Raw genomic sequence first — 9,827 nt, 5'->3', positions numbered from 1 at the left:
TGGCTTTGAATGTTACCATCTCTTTAGGGAAGTATCTGGATTTGAAATCCTTTTACAGGCAAACGCCGCGGAGGATCAAGCGCTCTGAGTCAGCGGTAGCCGGGATGCTGCGAGGAGCCGGTGGAGGGACCAGGGATCCGGGCAGCGGGGGATGCAGGAGGCCGGCCACGTGGCGGCCGTGGCGGCCGTGGCATCCCCTTGGATTTGTGCAAAGCATCTGCGGAACGGCTTCCTTCCACAACAAGGTGTGTGAGGAGTAAGTCCTCCTATTGCATGGAGTTAGAAGTGGGCAAGCCCTGGTCCCAGGGACTGAGGTCCTGACTTCAGAGGGCGGCTCTGCAGAGTGAGCCTGAGAGGAGCAGCCCCGTGCTGCGGCTCACCTGGGGCCGGCCCCTCCCGGGCCGGGATGCTTCATAAGGCGTCCTTTACATCAGCGATGGGACATTTCAATAAACATGTCATGCACACAAAGAGTTTATCTACGTGTTCATTTATTTTTTATTATTATTTTTAATAGTGAAAGTTTTTATATTTAGAATTAGCCAGCGGGACTGAGTTTAGATGATTCCAATTTTGTTGGCAACACCCAAAGCATCATAGTCAGGAGCCAGGCGTGCACGTGCCTTCTTCTCTCCATCAGGCCTGATCAGGGTATTGACTTTAGCCACGTCCATGTCACAGAGCTTCTGCACAGCCTGTTTGATCTGGAGCTTGTTGGCCTTGACATCCACAATGAACACAAGTGTGTTCTATCTTCTTCATGGCTGACTCGGTGCTCAGGGGGAACGTGATGATGGCATAGTGGTCAAGCTTGTTCCTCCAGGGGGCGCTCTTCCGAGGACGTTTGGGCTCCCTCCTGAGCCGCGGTGTTTTGGGCGGTCGGAACGTGGGAGACGTCCGGATCTTTTTTTTTTTTTTTTTTTTCTTGTGGCTGTGGATGCCTTTCAGCAGTGCTTTCTTGGCCTTCAGAGCCTTTGCTTTGGCTTTTGCTTTGGCTTTGGGAGGGGCGGGGGCTTCCTTCTTCGCGAAAAGGCTAGGTGTTCATTTAGAATAATAATAGTAATAGAAATAAAATGTTCAGCCCCACATTCCATCCAGCTCAAGAAACAGAGCATCACCAGCATTTTGGGTTTCCTTTGTGCCTTTTCCTCCCGGCACTCCGCAGGGAAGCCCTCCCCAGAACTTTTTTCAATCCCTTGCTTCTCTTTTATATTTTACCACACACGCATATATTACTTAACAATGCATTATTTAGGTTTCCCTATTTTTGAGCTTTATAGAAATGGAACTACGGGGTGTATTCTTTTGTATCTTATTCTTTTACACAATTTTATTTTTGAGATACGGCCATGGTGGTATGTGTAGCTGTCTCTTCATCACTATGTAATGTTCCATGGTATGAATATACCAGTGTTTATATATTAGCTCTATTCTTGATTTATATCAAGACATTGACATTTTTTTCTTATTATGACTACAGCTCCTATGATCGGTCTTGACCGTAGCCTCTGCAGTGGTTTCTCTCTGGTTACAGTTCTTGGAATAGGATTACTAAATGGTCAAGTATATGCATGTCCAGTTTTATGAGGTGGTGCCAAGATATTTTCCAAAGTAATTGTTCCAGTTTATACTCACGCCTACAGTGTGTGTGTTCTCATTCCTCCACATCCTTGGTTACTGTTGGTACTACCAGAACTTACAGTTTTTTCTATCTGGTGGGTATGAAATGACACCTGGTATTGAATTTGAATTTCCACGGCTAGTGGAATTCCTGATTGAATACAGTTGGGCATCTCTTCAGGAATTACAGGCTTTTTTTTTTTTGCTCCTCTGTGAGATGCCTGTTCCTAACTTTTGCTCTGTTTTATAGGGTTTATTTTTCTGATTATGTCATAGCTGTTCTTTATTTGTAGTCTTCTGTTAAGTGTGTTGCCTCCCAGTTTGTAGCTTATCTTTTCACTCTTCTTTGGTGTCTTTGATGAACAGGATGAACGGAAGTTTAAAAAATTTAATGTAGTCAAATATACCAATGCTTTTTCTTTTTTCATGGTTTGCCTTAAGAGCCTTCCTTACTCTGAGATCATAAATAGATTCTCTTCTAAATGTTTAAAAAAATTGCCTTTAACACTTCAATTTCTTAACAATTTCAATTTCCACACACAATTTTATATATATACAGATATATATATATACATATATGTGTGTGTATGTATGTGTGTGTATATATATACACATATATACGCACATATATATATACACATATATACATACATATATATATATATACACACACACACACACACACACACACACACACACAAAATGGTTGACCAGTTAGAAGGTAACTACCTGCATAGGTGTGCTGGCTCCAGATTCAGGACAGGAAGTACACGCATGCATCTCTTCAGTGAGAGTCCACGCATCACTCCAGTGGCCATGCTTTACCCCACGAGACAGTTCAGACACGGGGAAGTACATCACAGTGATTAGAAGCCCCAGTAAGATCTGTGTTGTTGTTTGGCCTTCCCTGGTCGTGGTCACAAATAAAAGTGCAGTGTGGGACAGACCCAGCCTGGGACATACCGGGTGGTTAGGTTTCTGCACAGATTCTCCAAAACTTGCTTATGTTATAAACGTTTAGGGGGGCGGTGGGTATAGCTCAGTGGTCGAGCACATGCTTAGCGTGCAGGAGGTCCTGGGTTCAATGCCCAGCGCCTCCATCAAAGTAAAGAAATAAACTTAATTACCGCCCATGTTTAATTGCCTTTGTGATAAAAATTCAACTTTAAATGTCCTGAAAAAATGTAATCTCTTAAAAACCTATTCACAGGGGTCTATGGCCTTCAGTTGAAAAACCGCTGGGCTGGGGTACGTCTTACAGACCGGAAGTCCGTGCGAGGCTGATGCCCACGTGGGGCGCAGAGACCCAGCGCGGGCCCTGAGGGCGGCAGGATCCCCCGAGAACTGCCCCTGGGATGCGCGACAGCGGAGGGCGAAGTGCTAAGTCCTTCTAGTTCGCTGAGGATCTCTTGTAATGACGACTCTGAGCCTGTGGCTTGGGGCTCCTCTTGTTTTGCTAAAGATCGCCAGAGTCTGTTGCTGAAGGCCAGGCCTCCTTTGCATTAGTTTACATTAATGACTGTGGGTGGGACTCTGAGCGTTTACTATTGGAGGGAGCCCTGGCGTCACTGTTTTTGTGTAAAAAGAGGGGTGTCTGCTGGTAAGAGGGCCTTGATGGGGGGGGTGTTGGAAGACGCTGGCCCACACAGCCTTCCTGCTTTGCCTTGGCACTGCTGAGTCACCCGGCCTTGGCAGGGCTTTGCGCACAGGTAGTGCCCAGCCACCCCAGCCGAGTGAAGAAATGCCACTATCCCTTCTAAGATCTGGGGAGACGTTCTCGGGTCCTCTCTGACACCATGTAATTTCAGGCATTTTATAAATGTTGTCGAGTGATTTAATGGCCTTGAAGGAAACTTTCTAGGAGATGGCGTCTGAAAAATGGCAGAATGACGTGTGTGTGTGTGTGTGTGTGAGAGAGAGAGAGAATGATCAATGCGTTCTTCTCCTTCTCAGAGTGTTGGGCACCAGATACCTGCACTTGTATGTTATTAGGCACTCCTTTGTGAGCACCCTAACCTCTTCCAGCCCAGGCTGGCATCGGTTCTCTCCACGTAAGACCGTGTGAGTGGGAAAGTCAGTCACCTGGCCCTGCTTTCCTCCCAGGATGTGGGGAAGAAGTTTCTGAAGTATCCTAAGTGCTCACTTGTTGGGTTCCTACTGGGACTCATTACAAGGAAAGAAAAATGTTCACGGTGGTGTTTCTTTTGGACACGCTCAGCTCAGCTAATGCAAACCGGAAGGAAGAATCAGTGCAGAAGCCAGAAGCAGAGGAGATAAGAGTTCCCACCTGAGAACGTAAGAGAATATTTCCTTGAAAATAGAATACACTATTTTTTAAAAAATAGTATTAAGCCTTTCTCTTTGCTATAAAATTAAATAATAACTAAAGAAATGTGCTGCTTCTAGTCCAAAAACAGTGTGCTATGGAGATGGTAATATTGCCTCTAGTTACGATGCTGGGTTACTCTTCCCCTGGGCTAGTGTGGGTTGCATTGCTTCTAATTCTCTCAGGACTGGTCCCCTTTGTGTTTGATAAGCTGTTGCCATGGTACCATCAAGAAGCACTTCCCTGTCTTGCATGTGCACCAGATACTGACACATTGTGACTGAGTATACTTCAATCAAAAAATAAAATAAAATAGCACAAATTGAAAAAAAAAAAAAAAGAAGCCCTTTCCTGCAGGTGGACCTGTTAATGGACTTTTCTATTCTCGGTGTCAGGAAGGAGGAGAATATGATTTAACTACTTAAATTAATTGACTAAGCCCCATGAATGTGAGTCAAATGATGGCAAAAGTATTTGTAGGCAGAGGATTTAAAAATGATCCCTTGATAAAATACTATTCATGCACAGCGTGCTCCAATTGTGCATTTAAAAATTATCTGTTTTTTTTTAAAGTTCGGTTTGAACTTTCCAATGCATTTGCCTCAGAGGATTTAGTCAGAAGATTATCTTCTTATTCAGTCTTAAACTGTCAGTTGACATTGTATTGTTTCTTATAGGACATCGCTTTTGCAAGTAAAAGTGCTTTCGTAATAGCGATTTAAAATTTTTTTCGGGTATCCTTAAATTTTTTTCTGCTGTGATTATTTATTATCAATCATCAACCTGGTTTTAAGGTTGTTTACTGATTGTTTTAGTAGATTGCCTCTCTTTCTGGTAACTCCAGGATTAAAAATTTTATAGAGTCAGCAACATCTTTCCAAATCACCATCTCTTTGAATGGTTTACTGGAATGATTAATCCTATTTCTAAGCACTTTATTTCTTTTCCCCTCTGTATTTGATACCAGAAGGAAAAAAAAAAAACACTTAAGCCTTTAAACTTGAATGTACTAAAGAAATAGCTTCACCCAGACATCTCTCTTTTTTTTAGCATTCTTTTTTTTTTTTTATTGAAGTATAGTCAGTTACAATGTTGTGTCAATTTCTGGTGTCCAGCATCATGTTTCAGTCATACATACACATACATAGATTCCTTTTCATATTCTTTTTCATTATAGGTTACTGCAAGACATCTCTCTTAAGACAAGGTGAAGACATGGAGAGGAGGACCATTTGTGAGGGTTATGTGTTGACAGCTTTAGAATGTCTGAAGAAAGGGCAGGAATAAAATATGGCAAAGAGTGAAAGTAATCTATTAAAGCTGTTCTCTTGCCTTCAAATATTGTCCACCTCCAGGGTGAGCAATATATTTTTAGATGAATGTTACCACCCTCCTTTCTCACTTTTTTAGAGGCTGTCAAAGCACTTATTATTCCTCCTAAAACCCAAAGCAGGAGCCAGTCCTTTAACGATCTCTTGGCTGTTAGAGTTCACAGCAGTGAGCAAAGTAATCCCTGGAAAGTTCTCATGAGAAATCGATGACGCTACAGGCGCAGTGAGGATTTTGGCTGTGGCCGGCCTCTCTGACTGAAAAGCATACAGCACTTTTGCATCAGGTTCCAGCCACGTCTCTGGAGACACTCCAGGGTACTCCCGCCCGAAGAGTGACAAGCAGTGGCAGCCCTTTAAGATAAAGCTATCCATACAGGAATATGTTGCTGTCTTGCCACTTAGAAGCATCACTGTAGATGGCATGTGGCCTCACTGGGGGTTGATGCATGTGTCTGCGTGCACACGTGTGTAGGCACGCACATGCGTGTGCTGTGGTGTGTGTTCGGATCCGCAGTTTATCCACTGCAGTTGACTTCTTTGGACTCAGATATTTAGAAACTACTAATTCTTTTCAGGTTTCAAAAATAAAATCTTCTTAGTCTGATAACATAACATAGAGAAGTTCACCTTGCTCTCTAACATTGGAGGTGACATTATTGGAGTTTTGTCTCCATTTATACACAGAAACACACCTGTATTTGTTGATCACTTCGCGTGCATCTGCCTAAAGTTGAGATGGCAAGGGTAGCGCTGGCTCAGAGGATGGTGGCTCTGTCTTGGCCTGAGGTCTATTACGGACTGGCTGTGTGTCCCCAGCTAGGTGGCTTCACTGCTCTGGGCATCAGTCTCTAAATCTTAAACCAAAGGAATCTATCCTTTGGTAGTTTTGTGAGAAGGGTGGACCTGAGAAAAGGTTTGACAGACTCACGTTATCAGAAAATATTTTTTATTTCACTGGAACTTTTAATCAATAGTTTGGGTGTATAATCCTACATTTCAAATTGCTTTCCCTGTAATTTCTGACGTCTGGTTTCCAGGGTTTCTGATGGGTGTTCCAATACCATTCTGATTCTTGATCTTTTGCAGAAAAAAAAAAATCGAAGCTTTTAGGACCTTCTCTTCCTTCATGTTGCTTTGAAATTTCACGATGACGTAGCTTCATCTACATTCATCTATTATATTAGAGCTGTGTGCACCTGTCAAGGTGAAAACTAATGGGGAATTAAAAAAAATGTTATCTTCATTTTTAACTCTCTTTTCCCCCTGTTCTTGTTTTCTGGATTTTCTGTTATTTGGATCTTTGACCTACTGGACTTTTCTAGGTTTTTTGTTTTTTAATTATTTCTATTTTCTGTCTTTTTGTCTTTTTGTTTTACTTTCTGGAAGATTTCGTTCTCCTAGTAAGTTTTTCATTTCTGCCATCATATTGCTTCATGGATACAGTATATTCTCTTATCTTTTTGAGGCTATGAATGATATTTTGTGAAGACTGTATTTCCCTCCTACACTGTATCTGTCTCCTAATTTTTTTCTTGTTATTTGCTCTGGTCTCTGTCTTTCACATCAGATGATTTCCTCAAATGTCTGATGATCTTTATTTGCCTGCTCATGTTTAAGCAGGGCATTACACTGACTGGAAGTTCCGTGCCTGTGAGTGGGGCTGGTTGCTGTGGTCTGTCCTGTATGGCAGTCTGGTGGTGTCCGTATCTTTAGCACTTTTCTATTTGACTGGAATGACTTTCCAGAGTAATTTCCTCTGGTTGTTTTCCTGGAATGTCCATTCCCAGTTTCCAGTAGCCTGAGAGAGGCGAGGTGTCTCAGATTCCGTATGTTAACTTTTATTTAATTTTACCTACACAGTTACATTTCCCTGAGGATACTTTTTTCCTGAGATCTTTAGATATAAAGAGAAAAGGAAAAAGCCTTTCCCACGCCCTGGGGGAATTTTTGTGGTCATCCTGCAGCGGCGGGAGGGACCCTCGCTCAGAGTTTGGGTCAGCTGTTCAGACTGACAACATCATAAACGCCCCGAAGGGCTGAGAAGCCGTTTATGAGTTACCTAACGGGGGTTTCTGAGGGAGGGCAAGGCAGGCCTCTCGCACAGGTCCAGAATGGCTGCGGATAGCCAGGAAAGGGGCCTGGCCTGGGTTTCCATTGTGGTTAGGGGGCTGGGCTAGGGGGAGGGTTCACGGGCAGAGAGGATGCTGTGGTTTGAGTCTCCCATCCACAGCAAGGCAGGGAGCACCAGGGCTGCTTCTCAGCTTCCTCAGATGCCGAAGGGGGCGAGGGAGGGGGGAGGGCGTGAGAGCCGCCAGCAGACAGCCATCCAGAAGTGGAGTCAGGACCCTTGTTACAGGAATGCCCTGAACAGGGGGCAGATGGATGGTATGGAAAATGTCACCCGGGGAGACTGTCTTGCCCGGGTCCAAGACAGAGAACAACTTCTTTCAAAGTCCACGTCTCCCTTTGTGTGGCTGATGCCAGGGCCAGGGGTTCAGAGGTGATTCCATTGTTTGGAAAACGTGCTCAGAAGCCTTCAAAGCGGTGCTGTTCCGAGAGCGGCAGGGCCCCAGCATCAGCAGCGTCTCCTGGGAATTAACCAATGCAAATTCCCAGGCCCCACCCCAGACCGGCTGAACCCGAAACTCTGTGGGTGAGGCCCCCGCACCGTCTGTCTGAACAAGCCCTCCAGGAGAGGCCAACACGCGCGCCAGCTGAGAGCCACAGGTGGAGAGGATGCGCGTTCAGACACGTCTGGGAAGGAGCCGCAGGACCGCGTGGCACAGCGGCATGAAGGCCCAGGGCTTGTCAGCTCTCTACCAGCAGGTGGAGAAAGCAGCTCGCGGTCCCTGTGAGGGGCGGGTGGCGGGAAGGGTTTGCAGTGGGGAGAGGAGCCCAGCCACGCGGCACAAGGCGAGGGTCTGAGGGGGAAGAGGGTTGGTAGAAATTTCCGAGGGGTGGTAGGGGTGACCAAAGAACTCTTAGGAGGGGCGGCGGGTGATGCTCTGATGTAAGTTTTCTATGTCGTGACATCCCAACCTCCGTCCCAAGTCTTCAGTAGGTCAATATACGCGACCCACCTGTGTGGGGCAGCAGGGAAGGAAGGGGACGGTGCCAAAGGGGGAAAAGCCACCACTACTCTGTGCAGAGAGGGTATGTGTACTTTATGTTTGCTTACCCATGTGCTCCCCAGTGCATTCAGTATCCACTGACTGGCTCAATAAATGAAGACTCTGAGTATTTTTAGAATTTATGGGAAGGACCTAGGTGTGTAGAAAAGACTATGAAAAGGAATATGTGTGTGTGTGTGTGTATAAAATATATATATCTCTCTGAATCACTATTCTGTACATCAGAAATGAACACATTGTAAATCAACTATACTTCAATAATAAAGTAAAGAAAGAAAACCAATAAAATTCACCTAAAGCATCAAAAAAAAAGTAAAGAAAATTAAATCAGAATAAGTTATCCCTTTCCCCTTGCCCACTCCCACCTTCCCAAAAAAGAAAAACCTGGGCCTGGTTCCTGACCTAGACCTGTTTGCCCTCTGGTTGCGAAGGCCAGACTGAGGCTGAGGCCCACCTGTGTCGGCCGCACATTTTTCCTTAGAAATCTCAGCACCCTTAAATTCAGCCTTTGTTTCCACTCTACCAGGCCTAGATTTGGTTTCCAGTGTTGTTTGCCCTATCTTGACCTAGAGGATAATCACCCACAAGGCTGCCAGTTCTGGAAGGTCTGCAAGCTGTGGTTGTGCAGTGCCCAGCCTGCATGTCAGCACATGACAGCCCTGAACACTGTGTCCAGATGATTTTTGCAAAATGACAACCTTATCTGTTCTCTGTTGCTATCACTGGTTTCATACTCAGAATTCTGGAGGAGGTTGCCTTGCTTTTATTCCCAGGTACCAACCCTAAAATATACAAATTAAAGGAAAACAAAAAGCAGAATTTTAAATACAAGACTGTAATCAATTACAGGTTAGATGACTTGGAAGATGCATTCTCAAACTTCAGAGGTGGAGTCATAACAGTGGAAACATGATCTAAGGGTTAGAATATTTGACTTCTACTATGGAAAACAGATTGGAGTTTCCTTAAAAAACTAAAAATAGAGTTACTATATGATCCAGCAATCCCACTTTTGGGCATATATCTGAAGAAAGGTCCAAAGCAAAAAGATATATGCACCCCAGTGTTCACAGCAGCACTATTTACAATAGCCAAGACATGGAGGCATCCTAAATGTCTAGTGACAGATGACTGGATAAAGAAGATGTGATATATATACACAATGGAATATGACTCAGCCATAAAAAAGAATAAAATAATGCCATTTGCAGTAACATAGATGGACCAAGAGATTATCATACTAAGTGAAGAAAGTCAGACAGAGAAACACAAATATTATGATATTGCTTACAAGTGGAATCTAAAAAGACACAAATGAACTGTTTATTGAACATTCATTAAATGTAAGGAAGTACCAGACCCTGCCTTTAGAAATCACTGTTCAATGCAGTCCTCTAGACACAAGCAGCTATTATGTCG

At 44.1% G+C, this 9,827-nt stretch overlaps 1 pseudogene; it reads right to left on the bottom strand.

Annotated features, from left to right (window-relative positions):
* Positions 1-557: 557 nt before the first annotated feature.
* LOC102533123 (large ribosomal subunit protein uL23 pseudogene) lies at positions 558-2,581 on the bottom strand (annotated as a pseudogene).
* Positions 2,582-9,827: the final 7,246 nt, after the last annotated feature.

The sequence above is a fragment of the Vicugna pacos genome, chromosome 20 (genome assembly GCF_048564905.1).
Source record: "Vicugna pacos chromosome 20, VicPac4, whole genome shotgun sequence".
NCBI lineage: Eukaryota > Metazoa > Chordata > Mammalia > Artiodactyla > Camelidae > Vicugna > Vicugna pacos.
This window is presented reverse-complemented; position numbering and strand designations above follow the sequence as displayed.